At 38.3% G+C, this 21,972-nt stretch overlaps 1 protein-coding gene across 1 annotated transcript in view; it reads left to right on the top strand.

Annotated features, from left to right (window-relative positions):
* The window catches only part of CNTNAP2 (contactin associated protein 2), a gene marked incomplete at both ends in the record, with an annotated part of 1,183,012 nt that overhangs the window by 151,139 nt on the left and 1,009,901 nt on the right, over positions 1-21,972 (top strand). The window lies entirely within an intron of this gene.

Here is a 21,972-nt window from a genome sequence, read left to right as displayed (position 1 = left end):
TCTCCTGGGGTGAAATATCTATTGGACTATTGCTGAAGTTGCAAGTGGAAAAGGCAGAAGAAGGAATGGCAGGGATTGCAAGGGGAAGGCTCTTCTTCTTCCAGATGTTTCTTCTTCCTGTTGTCCAGCTGAAAAGAGAGTGGAGTTGCCCAGCAACTCATTTTAACTGATCCCTTTTCCTCAATAGATTAAGCATTCGGCTAAGCATCATGACTCTACTAGTTTCTTTGATTTCCTGATCTGTTTTCTCACTTGTAGCGTGCAAACTATATATTCAGCTACACTGAACTCACCAGGTGTATATTTTAGCATCAGAGAGGGACTCTCACTGGGCCCAAAGGGATAGTAAACAATTGTAACATTTATGGTTTAAAGAATAGTCTGACCTAGCATGTAGAAGTCCATTGGGCCTGCTTCCAGAAGGAGCAGGATCTATGAAATGATGGATGTTATTCCCACAAGATAACAATAGGATTTTAGAATTGGAAAGATTTGGGTTGGAAGGGACCTCTGGAGGTCACATAGTCCAAAATCCCACTCAACGCAGGAACAACTTCGAAGTTAAAGTGATTTGCTCAGGGTTGCTTGTCCAATTGAGGTTTGAAAATTTCCAAGAATGGAGTTTCCACAACCTCTCTGAGCAACTTGCTCCAGTGTTGCACCTCTCTCGTTATTACTATTTTTTCTTATTTCCAAGCAGAATATCCCCTGCTTCAACTTCTGACTGTTATTACTAATGCTTTCATTGTACACCTCTGAGAAACATCTGCTTCTGTCTTCTCTGTAACCCCTCTTTAGGTAGCTGAAGGCTGCAAACAGATTTCTCCCTCATCATTCTTCAGGCTAAACAAAACCAGTTAATTCTCTTTGCCACTGTTTGACTACCATATGCTCCAGCCCCTGACCATTTTAGTTGCACTCCACTGGACTCTGCAGTTTGTTGATGTGCTAGGAGACCTAAAATTGGGTAAAGGGTTCCAGATGCAGCCTCACAAATGCCAAATAAAGGGGAATAATAACCCTCCATCAGACTACTTACTATGGTTTTGATAATGCAGTCCAGTATGTGGTTAGTCTTTATCACTTGCGAGGGCACACTGCTGACTCATGTTCAGCCTAGGAACCCCCAGAGCCTTTTCTGCATGGCTGCTACCAACCCAACCAGTCTGCAGTCTATACCAAGTCATGAATTTATTCCACCACAGGTGCAGAAGTTTGCATTTACATTTGTCAGACTTCATGAGGTTCATGCTAGACCATTTTTCCAGTTTATTGGGATCCCTGTGAATGGCAGCCCAAACCCTCCAGCATATGAACCACTCCCCTCGATTTGGTGTCACCTACAAACTTGCTGAGGTTCCAAGTCTCCTGTTGTCCAGGTCACTTTTGAAGATGTAAAATATTGTCAAGCACTATTGACTCCTGAAGAATAATATTTATAACCAGACTTTGAATCACTGTCTATCATGTCCCTGCTCATTGCAGGTGGGGTGGATTAGATGACCTTTAAAGGTCCCTTCCAACCCAAACTATTCTTTGAGTCTTTGAGCTCAGTGATCCAGTCAGTGGTACCACCCACTGTGTAGTCCATCCAAACAGTACATGTCACCTCAGTTTGGCTACTAGGATACTATGGGAGATTGTGTCGAAAGCTTTGCTGAAGTCAAGGTAAACTATATCCACTGCTCTCCCCTGTGCACAGAACCAGTCATTGTAAGGCACCTGGTGTTTGACGAGCTTGATATTGATAACAGCTGGATTTTTAACACTGGGGTAGTAGGAAAGGAGAGTATAATTAGTTCTTTGGTTTGGCTGAGAAGAATGTGCCACATTGTTGAGATTGTCCCAGAATACCGCTGATCAAGCTGCGTTTAAAAATATCAAGTACATTAAAGACTGGAACTTAAAACTCATCCTTGTACCTTTGCTTGGTCACCTGCATATCTAGATGGAACAAGAGCGTGCTAGAAAAAGGGGGGTCGGCGCAAAACCAGTCACACCGTCTCACCATCAAAAATTCAGTAGAGCTTCAGGGATTTTAGAAAAAAGTACATTTCTTTTTTTCAGCAAACTCTTTGATACTTCTTGTGGAGAGTACTTGAAACTGTAATTACCGCACCCTGAATCTTTTTAATTTATGCTAATATTAAAGATGGAAGTGTCAAGAAATATTCTGGAAGGGGCACAGGGAAACAAAGAAGGGATTAGAGAGTCATGGCCCTACAAGAACATGACAGAGAAAAGTATTTTATTTTATTAAAAAAGAGATGCAACAAGGAAGCTTTCAAGTGTTCCTCCCTCATCAAAGAAAAGTCACAAGCCTATAACACAATTGAATGACATAGAGGACTTTTTTTTCCCTGGTTTAAAAATCATTTAGAGTGCTGTGAGGCTCCTTACAATTGAGACCTATTTTCCTTTCCACCACCGTCTTGAGGTTATTTTGCTTGGTTTTGCCCTCTGCAATGCTTTTTTTTTTTTTTGGTCAGATATTTATGTTACTATGCTATATAAGAAGTGCTTGGGTTGTGGAAAATATGTCAAATTGTTTAATGGAGCAAAAACCATTCTGCCATTTCAAAAATGCCATGAATATGCCATGCTCAGTCTTCCAGCTACAGACTGAATCGCAATTAAAGAGAAAATCTATTTAACTGAGTCGTTATTTTAAAGTTGTGCATATGCACACTAATGAACATGCAGAGTCAGTAGCCCCATAGTTTATGAGAGCATTCTAGAGGGGTTGCGCTGTGATGCCCTATTATGTGGATTAATTGTACTGTTCATAGTTATACTTTGGCTATCTGGCCTATTTTATACTGCGCTTATTTTCCAGTCCTCTCTCCACAGGGCTCCTGACAGCTCACCTCCTGTTTGCCAAATCCAGAACATGAAAATCAGGAAAATTCCTATTCATTTCAGAGCTTTACTGTATAAAATAACTTAATGCTCTTTTGGGCTTCCCTTTTTTCCAAAGAACTCTTATAGTTTAATTCCATTTTATAATTTTACAATACCTATTTGCTTGTTTCCCTGGTAAGTGGCTAACAGGCTAAAACTCCCACAGCCTGCTGTGCTTGCGAGTTACTTAATAAAGTTCTCAAGTCTTCCAGAAATCAGCACTCTAATAGGATTTTGAGTTGGCTAGCTATTTCTTCTCCTTTCCCTTGAAGTGGTGAAACTAGGATGTCTACTGGAACAGAGTTGAAGCACACAATGACACCAGCTGTTGGCAAGGAGAAGGAGCAATAAAATCCTTAAACAGTCATTCAGCTACTTTTCCAAAATTTAAACAGCATTTTAAAGGATGTCCTCTTCAGAAAAAAACAGAGATGTTTTCAGTAACAGAGGTACAGTAATAGAGATTTTATGACCAATCATGAGCTTTTTGGTTCAAAATATAGCAGATTTACAGAATATAGATGAACAGCATGAACTCCCACAAGCCAAGTCCTTGATATTATTTTTTGCTATAACATACTGAAATAATCTGCTTTTAAATTTAAGATATCTTACACAGTGCATGGAGCTGCAGCAAAATATAAACAAAGTTTAAAAATTCTGGACTTAATGTTAGTGATCTCCTGAGTTCCTTGGTGTTGGGAGCTGTTTATATTGTAGGAAACAGAGCTGCTTTGATTAATTTGGAGTTGTGGACTTCAGCAAAACAATGGTTATCACCTGGTTTTATTACTAATGCACAAACTAATTTCCAAATGAAAGATTGTCCATAAAGTAATACCACATGCAGATATGTAATGCAGATTCTGCAAAGGTGTAGTCAGTGTTGCAATGACCAAAACAATGCACATGGATGAAGGAACAGAAGAATATGATCTCTAAAGTTTTACATGCTATATTTTGAATAAGCATCTGCCCTTGGATATAGGCAGGAATGGCAATTGTGAGTACATTTGTTATCTAAAGCTTCAAAACAATTTGCCGAATGAAATGTATTTAATTTTTAGGGTTATTTGTTAAATATTGCACCTCTCAGCCGTCAATACGAGGCAGTACTTCCCATATGAGAATTTCCTTCCAATGGTTTCCTCCAGATTGGTATATTATATACATCAGTTTGTGCCTAATGTGCTCTGTGTGTGTGTAGCATGCTACTGTAGTGCATGCATACTATTACAGAGATGTGATCGTCTCCAGTCTCTCCATGGTGTTGGCTTAAATTGGTAGTTTTATTTTCAAGCTCACTATCCCTATACTGTATCTCAGCCCCTGATGTGCCAGCTCTGTGTGTGTGTTTTTCTTTGGGTGGCATGCAGGTGTTTCAGTAAACTATGCAACCTTTGTTTTTAAACAATGTAGATGATGCAACAATTAAACATTGAAAACTTCTTAACTAATTTTCATGTGTTTTACGTACTCACGGTGGGAGACAGTTTTTGACCTTGAAAGATAATTACACAAATTCGCTTCTATTAAGATCCCTCCCCACCCTCCTAATAATTTAATAAGTATAGCAGCTTGATAAATAAAGCGTGTAATGTCAGTATTATGAAAGTTTAATCATTGGTCATTACAGGAGAACAAAGTAATTTAATAATTGCTCTGTGAAGTACCATTAGTGCATGTTAACCAACTGCTGTTGGATGCTGGGCATCTGGGGAAATGTCTAATACCTCTCCAGAGCACAACAGCAGTCACTCTCTCTGTAGTGCAAATGGCATGCCTCCAAAGAAGGTATCTCTACCCCAGAGTCTAATGCAGAGGTGCCAGCTCAATTGAGGAAAAGCAAGAGGTTTGGTTTCCTGGACAGCTGGACTTGGTTAGCTTTACAAATAACCTAGCAGCAGGTATATACTATAAGCTCCTGGAGCAGAGCCATCCTTGTGTTCTGGGTTTGTGTAATGCTCAGCACAAAGAATATTTCTTTCCTGTCCCTGATGTATTGCACAATGTAGTGATATCCTCTCTCATGCTGTGCTGTGTTAGATTATAGACAGTGTGACGGGCTGCCCGTTCCTTTGATCATTCAGTACTCTAGTAGTCACCGGGTCGCATCCCCCAGAAGTGTGCACGCTACTGCAGATGTAACTCAGGGGGGTCTTTACTAATAATTTAGTTGGCTGCCCTTTTCTGAGAAGGTGCAGAGCTAATCAAGAGAAACGGAAGGAGATATCATTTTACAGAATTTTGAAATAAGACATTTAAGTATATCTAATGTCGTTTTTAATTCCAAAATTTTCTGCATCTGGTCTGTAAACAAGCCTGTTGTTCAGATCCTTAGCCTGACATTGTTGTTTCTTTTTACCTATGATGTGAAACCCCTGATTTGGGATATTTTAAGTTTGCATCTGAATCTGATTTTTAGCTATGCACAGATCAGCCTACAGACTCAGGACCTAAGACCTTAGCCATTTTGTTTTGGCTTATATTGAAATGTACTGACCAATTACATGCGATGGACAAAGAAATATGGTGACTGAAATATGTGCATAGGTTATATCCTGTTAATTTCTATCCATAAAGAAAACCGAGTAAACAAGACCACACTGCAGAGACCAGGGAGCAAAAGTGATATATAAGCTAATAACACTTTGAAAAGCAAAAATCAGACTCATGGCAGACAAAACCAGAAACTCCCTGCACTGCGGTATATCAAAAATGTTCATTTCTCTTCCCCTTGGTTCTTTTTTTTTTTTTTTTCAGCAGCTGGTACTAGATTATTTGTCAGTCTCACTCATGAAACAGTCCCATGTAATATACTGCTGCTACCTCCCAACTGTACTAAGGCTGTTGCGAGAATTTCAGAACAAGCAAATATATTTGTGGGAAAAAAACCCCGCTGTTCTTACAGTTGATTTTCATCACGGAGAGAATACATTAAGCATCCTAGCTCTTAAAATTACCTGTATTTTTCACACCCTTGCAGCTTACAATGAAGTCAGAACTTAATCTTTGAGGTTTTCTCAAAAAAACCCCAAACAAACACAAAAAAAAAGGAGGGGGGAGATAATTAGTTTTTCTGTAAAAGAAAGAATAGGATGAATGTGATAAATGAGTATCTCTGGAAAGTAAGTGTCTCTCCCCTGCTCCTTGTTTCTCCCAAAGCAACCCTTCCAGTAGAAGAATGTTGAATGAGTGTATTTCTTCAAGAAAAACACATGGCTACTTTGAAGAGAGGTGAATGACTATACTTTCCTGAGTAAATTCTTTACTTTATTAACTGCCCCTAATAAACATTTGAAAAGCAATAGTAAAAATACATGTGTGTCTGAGCAGTTAACACAATATCCAGAGAGTGATGTCTGGAGCAGTAACAGAAAAATATTTCAAAGGATTATAAAAATAATATATGGACCACGTATTTTGCTTATTACTGGCTATGAAGTTGAGATTCAGATGGCTACATTATAATATGCTGAATATTCTCAATGAGGATGTTGGGAATATGTGGCTAGGAAGGAGTTAATCATCTTCTTAACTGTATAACCATTAACTAAGAAGCAACAATTAGTTGATAGGCTACAAGAGAAAGACATTTTAAGGACTGAATATGCACTACTATTAACATTTTGATTGTTATGTTTTGAGCAATTTACTGGTCCCACCATTAAAATCATAACAAAAATAATGAATACAGTAAACTCCTAGCAATTTGTTTCTTAAAAATGAGGACCAGGGTAAGAATAAAGAGCACATCAACACAGTGTCAGCACCAAGTCAGAGTCATTAACAGGAGTCTCGGCATTAAAATGTGTGAAATAATCATGTAAGTTTTGTGACTGACAGGTAAAAGTCACAAGACTTCGGATGAAGTCGCTGTCTCTCTGAACAAAATGAAAAGAGCAACAGGAAATCCCGAGTGTATCTATTCACCCAGAAGGTGTCTCAGCACAGAATGGTTGCACAGGTAGTGCCTTTTGAGTTCTTCCATGAAATGATAAAATCAGGACAATTCATTGTTGAACAATAAATTAAACTCTAGGAAAAGATCTTCCATGTAACCTTCCCATTATGTGGCACAGAATAAATAAAGGAAAACGTAATAGAAATACTCTGAATATGAAAAAGACAGTAGGGAAAAAATTATCCACTTCTGACAAGGGTGCTGAAGTGCCTGGGCTTCAGTGGACCTCTGTATCAGTTTTGTGTGCCTACGTAAGGATGAAAAATGCTTCTTAAATGCTACAAAATTGGAACTGGTGAGCTGTCATTCACCTGGCACAGGCGTAAGTGTCAGGTGGTTTGTAGTGATCTGGACTTAGCAGATGAAAGGTAATAATGTTTCACTGGAGGGCAATAAAATATTTGTACTAGATTTCTGTAATTCATCATTCTTTAGAAACAAAAAGCCAATTGGAAAATCTGCTGTGTAATTTTCTAACTGACCGTGAGGTCTGGGCAGATTTGAATGCTGTTAAAAAACCAACAGTTTTCTTTGTGTCTGAAATGGATGTTTAATGGCTTGGAGACTGCCCACAAGAGTTCTCACTCAACAGAAGTTCGCGTTTCTGATATTGCTGGTTTTTATCCCTTCAGTGTTTTCTTTTCTGGAATAAACATTAAATCAATATTCCCATACTGATTCCAGCCTCCACATTAAACTAGGATTTGTTAACTTCTCTTCAGTAAAAATGTTGTGTTTCTGTTTTTGTTAGGTTCTTAAGAAACAGAACTCAAAACAGTGCCTTTACGCTGCACAATTGTAAAATGTTCCTAGCAACTTACCTTTATCACATTTCATAAGCAGTGACTTTGTAAGCAATAGGAGAGTCCATACACTACAGTGCAATGCTTTCTGGTCAAGCAAGCGTAAAGAGTAATGGGAGTTACCAAACGTTACATTTTGGGGTTAAGGGATTCTTCAGTTCAATTTTTATTCTGGACAATTAATTCTACTATGAATTGTCTGTGTATGTAATGTAATCAATGCTAATTGTGCAGCAGATAAAATTATTATTGATCTTTGTGGATTTCTTGGCTTTTGAGTAAGGGTTAATTGCAATTTTCTACTGTATGGATTTTTTTTTAATACCTAGATCAGTCAGCAGCAGCAGCGATTGAGTGTAGAGGTGAAGAGAGTTTGTGAGAACACTCTCAGTTTTGTTTTTGGTCACAGCTGGCATCTTTATGGGCCAGTGTGGATGCAGCTTAGATGAGAATGTGTGCTATAATAGCCTAAATAGTTAAGACAAACAATGCTGTAAATGTCATCTAGAATTATAACTCTCCAAATGTCCTAAAAGGAAGGCTACATCCTGAACTGCCTGTGTTTTGCACTTTTATGCCAACTCCCTATCTCCCCTTCACACACCCTTTATTATTCCAGTTGCTGGGGGAATTAATGAAGAAAATAAAGCCAAGACAGAAATGTAGGATGGGAAGCAGTATCAACTACAGGAAATTAATTGCAGATGCTTCGTTTACCCTTCCTCGCTTCCCCTTTGCATCAGTGCTGCTCATATCCTTTCTTAAATGTGCTTCTAGGTATTGTTTGCAAAATGGATCAGTCCCTCAAAAAGGATGGTACGGTCACGTAAGGTTTAGATCAGTGGGGTTTTTTATTTTCCCCAGTATAGAGTGACTGGTGTCTCAGGAAAGTTTAGAAGTGTATTGCACTAGGTTATAATTAGCTCAAGGTACCACTTCTTGCAGTAGGGTTTATTCTTTGAATTGCCTGCAATTTAATTGACAAGCACTGATCTGCAGACATTGTTAAAATCCTCGACACGGCCATTTCAAAGCTATTAGAGGCTCTGCTTCTCTTTCATTGGCATCACCGCAGCACTTTCAAAACCTCTATAATATGTTCAAAACTTTTGACAGTTGTTTATACATTTATATAATTTTGAACTCATGCAAATTTCAAAACAGGATACAAAGCATGCAAAGTTATTCCCATTCTTCAGGAAAATCCTGTCTAGCTCTCAAGTGATAGCTTTCCCCTCTCTCAGGAGAGGCTCATTAACACACTGTATCTCCTATAGTCTTGCTTTTGGGGCTATGAGTCATTCTAGCTCTGCTATGCTGTGTTCCTCCCTCCCTTGTGTACAAAATGGGCATGCACTGTTAGTTTTACTGCGAAGTAATTTCTGCTGCCTTGAAAACCTCTTAAATTCAGCTTTAGGAATTTGAAACATAGCTTTGAAGCATGTTCAGTTTCAAGAGTCCTACAGTCTGTCAGTGCTTCCTGGCTGCAATCTGGAATATACAGTTTTATTATAGCAAGCATTTCTTCATCATGGATTCTTTCTATAATATGTGCACAACCTACGGTTAATGGTGTGGAAATGTTTTATTGCAACTTCCTCTTTTAAGTAGATGTGTTTCTAAATTATTTTGCCTAAAGCGTCTGTTATGCCTCCTGTAACTCATTCAGTATTAAATCCCACTTTCATTTAGACTCCAAACTGTATGAAGCGTATAAAAAGAATCTCATCTTGCTTAGTGTTTCCTTATCCTACTGTCGTGGTTTAGCCCCAGTTGGCAACCAAGCGCCACGCAGCCGCTCGCTCACCCACCTCACCCCAGTCGGTGAGAGAACCTGAAGAGCAGAAGTGAGAAAACTTGTGGGTTGAGATAAGAACAGTTTAATAATTGAAATAAAATAAAAATAATAAAAATAATAATAGTAAGAGTAATGAATTGTATTGAAAAGGAAAACAACAAGAGAGAGAGAGAGAAACAAAACCCAGGAAAAACAAGTCACGTAATTGCTCACCACCCGCTGACTGATGCTCATCCAGTCCCCAAGCAGCGATTGCTGCCCCCGGCCAACTCCCCCAGTTTCTATACTGGGCATGACGCCATACGGTATGGAACAGCCCTTGGGCCAGTCGGGGTCAGCCCCCCTGGCTGTGCCCCCTCCCAGCTTCTTGTGCCCCTGGCAGAGCATGGGAAGCTGAAAAGTCCTTGACTGGTGTAAGCACTGCTTAGCAACAACTAAACCATCAGTGTGTTATCAACATTGTTCTCATCCTAAATCCAAAACACAGCACTATACCAGCTGCTAGGAAGAAAATTAACTCTATCCCAGCTGAAACCAGGACACCTACCTTTGCCAGACCTTTTGGTGAGGAATACCTCGTAGTTATCCAGTCACATTACATGATTTAAACTCCAGCCAGGGTAAAATAACGCGTAAATAGAAGAATTAATAACACTGTAAACTGACAACGCGGTGTATTGAAATTCGATAACAGATGGGCAAAGAATTGAAAGAAAAATGTACTTAAATTACTTACAAACCAGAAAACCATCTTTCTCCTTCAGCTAACTGATCTTCTAACATGGTGGCAGGCAGAGAAGCAGATTGTGCAATTATTATGCCTTTGGTCGCATCCTATTAAACAAAACTCCTCTTTGAGTGTCCTTCATCAGAGTATACTTTTCTTGGTGTAACATTTTACTTCTTGCAGCCAGTTTTTCCTCTGAACCCTACCAGCGTCCAGTAAGTTTTAATCCTTTCCCTGCCAAAACGTAATCTACTTACTCCTTTTCTAAGAGGAGGCTGACCATAACGCCAAATGAATGTGTGTTTTTACTTAGAGATGCAAACATCTCTTCATTGGGCTGGGTATCATTTCTCATACTTGAAAGGCTACCTGTGAACTCCTCATTTCAGCAAAGGATAAACCTTCCTCTCTCTCTGTTGGTTCACTGAAAAGTTTCAGAGTGAAATATGTTTTACCCTGGATGATCTAGTATGTCGTATATCGTTTTGCATACTAACACAGTTTCTACATACGAACTCTAAACAGGTGGAACTTATTGGTGGCTCTTGATCTCAATGGGAATGAACCATTTTGACATGAAATGAGCTTGGAATGAATAGCCTTCAGCCTCCTTTTCCTAACTATACTTTAATAGTATGAGTGAGCCAAATATATAGCCCAGCTCCCTCTAACGGGCGTTAAACTGTAGGGGCCACACACAAATGCATGAGAAAGATCTTACACTGTAAAACTGCAAGGATTGGAAGGAGACCTTTATTTCTTTGTTAAAAACCTAATAACCATTTGAAAGTTCAGAAAAGCATTTAGGCAGCTGCAGTACTTTTTTCCAGTGATCTGATGCACCACTTCCCTTTCCACCTGCCATTTAGTTCTTGGTATTTTGGAAAAATCTTGCATTTTGGAAGGACCAGGAAGCTTACAGTTCTGCCTGAGGCAGCTGGAGTTGGACCTATAAATTATTTGGTCACAAATCAGATATAAGTTTTTTTTTATATGTTCTCTGACATCTGTTATCTATGCAGGGAGATGGTTGGTTGATTGGCAACTTTTTTTTTCCTCCATATCACAGTATTTTAGCACCCAGAAGTGATGTATTTGGTTAATTTATGGATCTGCATGGCCTCTTGATTCGAGATATGAATTACCTCACAGAAACAAAGTCCCCAAAAGATTAATTTACTTATGAACATGGAGTTATTAGTTTCTAGAGTTATACTAGTGCTTTAAAAGTCAACAAAAGATGTGCAACTTATTTATTGGATAACTGTTTTGGTCTGGTTTTCTATATCAGATAATCCAGTTTCTATTTTTATGAATAGTATAGAAAAATGGTACCATCACACAAGGGAAAAAAAGAGACTGACCTCAAGTTATTATTTGCAAAGGAAATTGGATTGGTGGCAAGTAGTGATGAATCAGAGACTGATGGGTAAGCAGCTTTTTATTGGAATTCCACTGTATGAAGCAGTATTTTAAATAAAAGGAAGCGAATGTTTTTAGATATGTGAAATACAGAAGATACTTCTGTACTGCTTATCTTGGATCTTACTTTCAGTGATCTAAAAAAAGCAATTATTAGTATTTGAGCTGTGCTGTATTTGTAAACTAGAAACTGGAGTTAATGGCTGAAGAATGACAGGTGCCTTTTTGGCAAGGAGGAATGAAACTTGTTTCAGTCTTTCAGAACTGAGAAGGTGAAGGAAATGGGGCAATAAACTGTGATCCTGCGTTCTTTACTCCACTTATTTTGGATTGAGTTCAGTTCATCAGAACAACAGCACCCGTGTTAAGGCACACCTTGTTCAGGAGTACACCTTTTGCAGCAAGTCTTTCTTCATTCAGAATTAAATTTATTTTGTTTCACGTGTCCCTAAAGCATTTTAGATAATTTATGTTGTACTGAACTAGGCAATACCACCAAATGTACCTTGAAAACCCAACCCTCAATTGCATATTATACAATGGGATAGACTAGCTTTCAGATCATGATAGGCAAATTTTGCCTTCACAACCACGTACTGGCTTCAGCGGTTCCTGGGGATGAAGATACAAGAGTCTGAATAGACAGACAGGATGGTAAGTGAAGAATGTGAAAGGGAAGAATGTGAAAAAATGTCGTCCAAGGGTACAATTGATACAAAAGATCCCACCTGGAAATGTTAAGTGTTGTGCAGAAGATTTGTTAAGGAGCTTGATACTGGGGTTTGAAAAAAGGTAGACGATTACAGCTATGAATTAAATGTGGGGCTACATATTCATGTACAGTATAATTGATATTGTGGTATCACTTTATAAATATACCTTATCTAAATCCTGTTTCAAGCAGTCTATAAATTTGAAAATTCAAATCTCAATCCTAAATATCTGGAGTACTGCTCAGTCCTCCTGCTTTGTCTGTCTTTATTTCTGGTTACCAGTCAGAAATGTATGTTTGATTGATTAAAACTTGGCTATAAACTTTGATGGAAATGAACAACAATCAAGCAGGAGAACATCTCCTTTCATTTTAATCTATTGCTTTTAACTCATAGTATCTTGTTTTATATTTTTGTTCCTCATTGTTTATTGTTGAAGTTTTTTGTGTTTTCTTATATCATGCAGACCTGTTACTCAATAGGCATGAACTGACTTAGTGAAATTTATGCTCTGTTGATCTCTTCAAATTATTTTGACATTTTCAATGCTATATGAAATTACCATATTATTCTTTAATTTAAAGGGTTACAGTCAGTTTAAACAATAGTTTTTGTACTGCACATCTATTAGCTATATTGTAGAGGAGGCCACAAATAAATTCCATGTAAATCTCTCTTTTCCTTATCTTATTATAGATATAGGTGCTTTTTTAAATACTTTCAGAGAATTTTTTGTCAGTTCTTTTTGTTATTTGGGATTATTTTTTATATTAAGAGCGTTACTTTCAGACTTAATTTGGGGGGATTGTTTAAGAGTCAAAATCCACCTTAGAAAAAAGGATACAATAATAGGAGTGATGTCTAAGCAGGAAATAAATGTTATTTCTTTATTTTCTGTAAATCAGCTTAACTCTACTGACTCCAATAAAATGATGCTAACCTACACTAGCTGGAGGTATGGCACATTATGCAAATTTCCTTTTAGCTGCAGTCTCTTTTCTGTCATTATTATCCACCCTCATAGTGTTTCACCCTAGCTCATCATCTGCATTATACTCCTTCTCCCTCTCCCTACCCAAATCGAAGTTATCAGCTTCCCTCACCTGTCCTTTTTATTCCCCTTACCCCAAACCAAGTGTCTTCTGCCATGTGTCCTATTTAATACTGCATTTGTGAGGAGCCTTTATCACACCCCCTCATTTTCTGCCTTCAAATACTTTTCCCAACTTTGCTTCCCATTATGCTTACTAACAACTGTGCGGCGTTAAGGCTGCTCTGCAGTGCTGTGCTGACCTATTTGCTTCTTGTTCTGTCTGACGGTGTTTGCTGTTTGTCTCTTGCTGAGTTCACAGTGTGTAGGGTCTTGAAATAGAAAAGATGTAACTATTTCTTTGTTTGGAGTTTATAGAGCAAGTACCATATTAGAGCTCTCAGATGCCAGGCCGTATAGGGGATATAAATTAATCTACACTCTACTGGGTTTGCTCAGTGTTGTAAATTCACAGTTCATGACTAGAGAACATCAGACAATATAGATTTTATGTAGAAATCACATAGATAAGGAGCTCCTTTACTTTTTTTTTCCCTTTTTTTTCCCTGTGTTTTAATGAGTTTAGGAATCCCCCCAAAATATGCCTTACAAATTTCCTTATATATACTCCTCTACTTAAAAGCGTATATTTGCAGGTCAGTAAATTCACCACCTTCCAATCAGAACTGTAGAAAATGCTCACATCTTGATGTCTGAATTTCCCCCAAACGTGGCATGAGAGGAGGAGGAGGAGAAAGAGATGAGTTAATGAAGTAGAAACCTGTACAAATATCCTCCTAGGCTTTGGAAAATATGTTCAGCTTTATTTCTGTTTAGGACTTCCGGTGTAGCTATGCAGAAAACCAGAGAGCATAATGCCACATATTTTTTATTTGATACTTTCCATGTCTTGATAGGCACAAAAGGCTCTTCTTACATTGGGCCTTGTTGGGTTTTTTCCCCTCTATGCACAGTTCTGCATAGTCCATATCTGAGGAAGATCATGCTGATTTCACCCAGTATTATTTCTCTCTTTCTGCACTGCTGCATGTGATTTCCTAACTCATTTGCTTCTGCTTTATGTTGTCATGACTTAGTTGACTTCCAAAGAGTCACAATTCAATCCATGCTAGCAGCATCTTTGCATGGAGAAATATGACTATTTTTTAAAAATACTTCAGTAATGAAACCTTTGATTATATCAAGGAGTTCTCTATAAGTCACAGTGATTTTTGAATTACATAACATTTTATTTGGAAAACTAACAACCATCAGATTTTTTTTTTTTAGCTATTGAAAAGTTAAATGTCAGAAAAGATGCTTATGCTTACTGGGTGCCATTAAACTCCTCCTTCTAATAAAGTCTCCATGCTTATGGCTTTTCACTGAAGAATATATAAACAGAAAACTGGAGAGGTGATGAAAGTATACTGTATAGTTTGTACAAAGCAAACCAAGACCAGCTTTTTTTATTCCTTTTGAAGTTTATTTTTTAATTCTTAGTAATTAGGGCTTCAAATTATTAATGTTTATGCAGATTTCTAAAGCTTCATCAAAGGTCCCTACAGCATAATGCAATTAAGTTTCAGTTGATTAGGCAATTATAAATAAATGAGAATTTTTTTTGTGTGAACAATGCACTCAGATAAACTGGTTTGTGGAACTAATGTGATAAAAGGAATGCTGCGGGAGGGTTGTCACATTTATTATGCAAACTTCGAAAATCCTTGGAATTTGGAACTTTTAACATTCTGTTCTCTGCCTGACTTCTATTGATTTTTTGATAGGGAAAAACAGATAAGATGTAAATTATTGCCCATTTTTTTTCTCTTTAAGTCAATTATTCACCATAAGCCATGGCTAGGAGACATTTGCATGTTTAATTCAAGCTTAGTTGTGGAAAATATCTGTGCTTTGTACTTTTCAAACATTTTAATTAAACCAATGGCATTTATGAATATGAAACAAGTAATAAATGCATTTTATTTGTTCAAGAGATTACTGATGGATGATAATATTCTAATTTGGAACAGTTTTACAGGTTCCTTAAAGTCTTTCAAAGCTTTTAATGTTTAATGTAGAACAATGCTTTTCTAACTTTAAAGTAGACAGTGCAGCAAATAATAGCCCCCTTTTTACTCTTGGTGCTATAATTTCTAATAGAGACTAATGTGTATGTAACACATACAACCTAAAATAAGTGACGGAACATGTAGACCATACGCTTACCCTCTTTATTATGTTTTACAAGATGTGCATTTATTTGAAAACATTTTAATCACTTATCATCAACTGTTGCATCCTGAGAGGGGCATATCTGACCAGGCATTCTGAAAAGGAAGGATGTTTATTCGTGTCTATATTGGAGAGACAGGAGACATCATGTAACCAGTTTTTGCTAATGAAGCTTCAAGTGTTTTCCTGACAGTCATACAAATTTTAAAACTGCACTGATTATTGTCAGTAGGTTCTTCTCAGCTGCAGAATTGATCTTGCAATCGGAAGTGTTTCTTAATGGTAATTTAAAATGCAATTTGTTTCTTTATATCTTTTTAAATGCAGTTTCAGTGGTATTGTGTTTCTTTTATTGTACAAGGTTAGGCAACATATTCTACCAAAAAGAACTAGCAATATATAGCAACAGGTGTTGATCAGTGGTCTGATCTTTTTTCTGCTGTGCTAACAGTAGTTAATGCAATATTTGCATTTTTTCATATGTATATACACATATACATATATATATATATAATGGGCCTATGAGCTATTTTTCTGGTTTCCAAGAAATAGGAGCGTTTGGAACTATCTTAACCCTAATTTGGGTGCACTCTGCATGCTAAGAAGCCTCTCCTCTTCTCAGCAAGTAAGATTAGCGTGTACCAGCCTACATGCTGCTGCCAATAGATTCCTAGTTTATGATCAGGTTAAGTATCTATGACTGCTGCTTCAGTCCTCCTCCTGACTTTTATGAAGGGGCACCACTGAAATATTATGGGCAATATCAGCACAGAGATGTGTCACCCTGGCAAGCACTCTACATCTGCAGGTAAATTGCTAAAGAGAGATCACCAGAACTGCTCCCTGGACCTAATCAAGGCTCCTCCCCTCCTTCTTTTCCAAAAGTAATTTTAATGTTCTTCACCTATTGCAGTATCTGAACCACAGAAGAGGGTTCCACTTCATGGCAGATCTGGTATTTTCAAGTCTGTAAATCACAATAAAAAGTGAAAATTAAGGATTACATGTAATTTGTTTTAAAAAAAATTGTTTCTCTCTGTGATCATGTACGCGTCATATCAGTTCTGACTTGTTCAGGTATCAAAAACATTAAAGTATGAACTACATACTGCTACAAAGCATTATATACTGTATTCCATGTATATATAATATGGTAATACACCATGAGTAGAGTTCACACAAAAGTTTTACTTCTTGGGGTGAAATGAGAAGCACAGAATAGTCATGTTGACTTTATTCCAATAGTTTATAATCAAACAAAATTACTTGAATTTGACACCAGTACAGGAGCCATCTTGTCTTTACTTTCTTTTACAATTACTCTTCTGATGAGTATTGATCCAATATTGCCACGTTTATATAGAGCTTGCAAGTGAGAAAGGGATTGGACAGCAGGAAGAGTGGAAATTGTGGCTGTGGTGGTCTCTGGATACAGATATATAGAGGCCCTGATACTGCCCTTTAAGGTGGTCAGTGGCTCTCACTGGATGAGATTACACTAGTGCCTGCTGCATGTGCCCATTGGGAATCCTACCAGGTTCTACACTTAGCGGCACCACTCTCTGGTGCTTCCACTCCATGTCCCAGTACTTCAGTTGCAAGTGCACTGGCATAAATTGGCAGTCATTGCAGACCCAACACCTTCCCAAAGGGGTAGAAGAGGTGCTGGAGCTAGCCCTACTACTACTTGGAGCAGAACTGACAAGGAGTTAGAGATTGTAGGTTTTCAGATTTAGTGCAGTCTGGTTATTTCTACATTAAAGGCTAGTGCAGCACAAATTGAGGACAGAGGTTTCATTTACTACAACCCACTAGCGCTCCAGGACTGTGTGTCGACAGTGCATCTTTACTGGCAAGCAGTTTCACACAGGTGCTGACCCTACATGCATGCCAGGCAGGCAAGGAGAAGAAACGAGTGGAGTAACCTGCATCCATGTTGCAAGTGCAGTGCTCTAAATTGTGCCTTGGCTTGTGACTTCAACCTCTGTTCCATTAAATACTCAAACATTTTTAGTACACCAGCAGAGACCTCAAGTCCACAATGCACGACAAATTTTCATCAAAAATAAGCTTGCAGTGCACTAAATCACGAATGCATTCTTCATATTTGTACCGAGTCTGACCATAGTACCTTTTATCATTTGTTGAAATTTGACTGTGTTTAACATGTCTCTTCAATGCTGGATCATCTTCACTAAAACTGAGAGCACACAGTTGAACAGTGATTCATGCAGGATTTGGTGGAAAAGGAAAAGAAATGGAAAGGGAAGGGAAAGGTCCTCCATGATTAAATCTGCAATAGCTTGTTATACTGGTGTCACCATATGGTATACTGGCATCATGATGTATGGCAACCCTCCTCCCCCACAGCTGTAATTATAGAAAGTACACTCTCCTAATGGGTGCTATAAATTTCAGATTGAGAAGCCTTTCCAAATTTTCCTCTTTTCGTAGCAGTAAGGCATCCACGAAACCATCAGTTTTTATCTATATTAATATTTTTAGCAGGCATGTCCAGGACTGAAATTCTATACAGTGAAACCCAAATACTGAGGTAATTAAAATCAGTATAGGTCTATTGATACGATACCATTAGTGTGATAAGAGTAGAAGTCTTCCATTAAGCCAAGTATTAGGGCTTTCTTGCACACTTCTAATTTTTGTTGAGTTGAGAGATACCTTTCTGGATGCATTCAGGTAAATCCATCTGCAAATAGGAACGGATTTAGCTATGTTTCAGTAAGGGTGATTAATTGCTCTTCTTGGGCTTGCCTTATTGAAGAATGATGGATAACACTCTTCTCCCGACTGATTGATCTACCTCTGGTCTATTCTCCAGTTTGAAGAAACGGAAGGAGAGTTTGTGTTACACGATTCTTTGGTAGCCTCTCCAAAAAAAATAAATGCTTTGCACAGCTTCATAGGCTAACCTGCAGGGACTATAGGAAAAATAACAGTGTGTCTAGAGGATCTGCTCACAGCAGTAGTTTTGCACCACTAATCTTGCATAAAGCAATGTCTTCAAATATTCAGTTGTATTTGAACAATTAAAAAAAATCTGATTTTTTTTTTTTCTATCAGCAATAATAACATCGTAGTATTCAAAATTATGGTCAATGTGGTTGTAGAAATCATCAAATCTATTACAATAGCCCTAATGTCAGTACAGAAAGTTTTACAATGTACTGCCACATTTGTATCACAGTAGACTTACTTCATAGGCAATGGAAATGTTTTGCTATCATTAGAAGAGTGTACAGGCATACATGAAACCAGTGTCTAAGAAATATTTCAATAGTATGCAACAAGTGAAGTTATGTTGACAACTCTCCTTGCATAAATGCAGTGAGTAATGGGATTAATTATTTTTTTCAAAATACCATCAGCAGTTTGAAGCAAATTTCTGTCTTCTCTCTCCCTCTGATTTTACTTGGACTGAATATGCCTTGAAAAAAATGGTGATATGGATGCAGTGTCATTACATCTTTATCAGATTTCACCTGCTCAAAACAGCCTCAAAAAACCCATATTCTATTAGTCTCTTGAGAGATTCCTTGATACAAGTTTCAGCTTACCTCGCAAATGTTAGAAGTCTGGATCTGCTATCACTTACCCCTCATGTTTTCAGTACTTGCAGGGCAAAATGAAAGTGTAGAATAATAAGAATAGTTATAGTACGCTTACACTGCAGCTACAAATGTACTGTGTTGGTAGTGTAAATGATCCCTAACTGAACTGTGCACTGTCATAACTAGGTTGCTACTACTACTTGAACGCGCTGTTCTAAAGCTAGGTCAGATGACCAAATCATTTCTGCAACTGTATTGCAGAGATACACTTAGTCTAGAATTTTCATACAATACTTCTTGTTGCTTTGTGTGAGGTTGTGGAGGGGGGGAAAAAAAAAAGCTTCATAGTGTTTTACCTGGAGTATTTTATCATCTTCATTGTTTTGAAAAGTTATAGAGCTAGGGTTTCCCTTAAGATTTTGGCCTAAAATACAGTTGATCTAAGTTGCTGTTGGTTGACTGGTAGTGTTAGAAGAAAAGACAATTTATCATGAGGGATGTGGTCTTCCTTTGAGAATGGCAAATGTCTGCTTTTCTTGGCAGAAACGATATGAATGGTATGAATGATGAAATAATTGCTCAATAAATACTGGTTAGTTTGAGACAGGTTTTTGTTTTGAGAATTGATTGTTCGGATAGAGTAATTGGAGTGACTTTTTAAAGATGTGACAAACTTTTTCTACTGGCTATTATTAAATCAAAAGCATTTATTTGTAATATTTAATAGTACTTAAAATACAGTCTCAGATGAAAAGCTAAAAAAATCCAGGAATTATGTCAATGACCTGGCTTAAATGAGGCTTGCAATCGCCATCTTACTTTTATAATCTCTACTTATATTACAATGAAGATACTGAATACTTCAAATCATAACAGTTCCGTCTTCATGTAAGCCAGGAAATAACTTGAAGTTACTGGGAGGTCTCTAAGAAGTAGTTTAAAATCTCTTGTTCATGCTATTCTGGAAATCTATTTTTTGAAGTGATAGTTTTTAGAGTACGAAGAGAGGTGAGGAGACAGAAATGCTTCATGCTATTTTGACTTCACAGGATTTAATTTTTAGAAGGATTTAAATCAAAGGATTTGAGTCAAAGGATTTAATTATTTACACTGGATAAGTAGCTATACTAACAGAATACTATTGTATAAATCTGATTTGGACTGGCTTATATAATGGCACCTTCTATTTCCAGTTGTAGGCAGTGGCAAAATGATCTTTGATCACTGCCATGCAGCAGATTCAGCAGTAGGATTGTAATGTATGTATTTATTTAAAGTCTAACAACAGTCATTTCAGTCACAAACTGATGGGTTTTTAAATGTTTAAAATTTGAGTTATGAAACCAAATCTCTGGTAATATACTGCACCAGTTCTTTAACAGTGTCTACACCAGCAAAATGTCTCTTTCATTACTGGTAAAATCTGAAAAAGAAAATAAATGAAAAATAGCCTTCTCTTTGAAGATAGGTAAAATGAGAAAATGTAATACTCTATAGGTTTGAGATGAAGAGCTGAAATGATAAAATAGAGTCTTATAAATTAACATGTTCTAACTCGTTCTTCAACTTCTGAAAATTATTTGATTGGGATGAGTTTGTGTCAGGAATGTTTGCTCATAGATGAGGGAATGAAAGAAAAATGCACAGAAACCACACAAAGAACAAGGTCACCAATTTCCTGACATCACGAACTGCTTTGCTCCATGCAAAGACATCTGTATTTTTTTATTTATATGGGAAAGAAGTATGAACTAAAATATCTACTACTTACTGAAAGAGGCAAAAGGGATGGACTGGAACTGTAATTAAATTCCACGTGGTGGGTGATGGGCAATATTCCTGAGACTTGTCATTTCCCTTCAGCAAATCTGTGTCTTCCTCAAGAAAACTGGCTTTTGCTGATGAATGAATGAGCTAAACCAGTGGATAGGTGTTACTTTGCCCGGAAGGGACTGCATCTTTGGTTTTTCTATGCTTATGTTGTGCCTCCCGGGATGGAGGTGATCCTGGAGGCAGGGAAGGTCTTCCCTGGATGGACAGCTGGCACTAGGCTTGCCTGGAGGGGGAGCGTGGCCCTTGCCACTGGTGCAGGGAGGTACTGACAGCCAGGCCTCGGGGGGATGGCATAGGGATTGCTGTGGCGTGGAAGGTCTCCGAGGCACCTGGAAGCAAACTTGGAAGCAGTGCAGCATAGGAGGAGTCCCACTTAGTTGCTGTTTTTCTGTTTAAGAGGATGAACTGTTAGTTTTATTTGTATAAAATTTGTCTTTCAGCCACTCTGGGGAGCACGCTAAGCGGAAAAACCTGGGAAGACCCTTCTCAAGGCTCTGTTCAACTCAGGGTTGTGTTTCAGGTGCATTTAAGAGTTTGGCCTCCAGCTGCATCGTCCTATGTTTATAACTATCAGCCAGGGCTGGAGCACCCCTCGCTCATCCCGAGCCCTAGGCCCTGCAAGGAGGGCAGGAGGTGCCTTCTGGTGGGGTGGAAATGTCAGCCTGCCTCCTGCTCCCCGCTGTGCTGTGCCACGGCCGGCTGTGGCTCATCTTGGGCAGGGAGCAGGACCAAGGAAAGAAAACCTGCCACCGGCGTGGGTTCACCTTCTCCCTTCGTCTCTGCTGCGGTATCAGCTCAGCAGCAGCAACCACCTTCCTAGCACAGGAGTCTTCCTCTAAGGACTTGAAGACGAAGGCCCTCGCTGACCGTGTATTTTGGGTGGGCGGCTGAGTCCCGAGGCTGGCTGCAAGGAGAGCCCCACAGGGTTCAGTAATTTTGGTGGGGCAGAGGTCAGAATTTAACCCGGGGCTTGATTT

The sequence above is a fragment of the Platalea leucorodia genome, assembly GCF_965183815.1.
Source record: "Platalea leucorodia genome assembly, chromosome: 1".
NCBI classification, from domain to species: domain Eukaryota; kingdom Metazoa; phylum Chordata; class Aves; order Pelecaniformes; family Threskiornithidae; genus Platalea; species Platalea leucorodia.
This window is presented reverse-complemented; position numbering and strand designations above follow the sequence as displayed.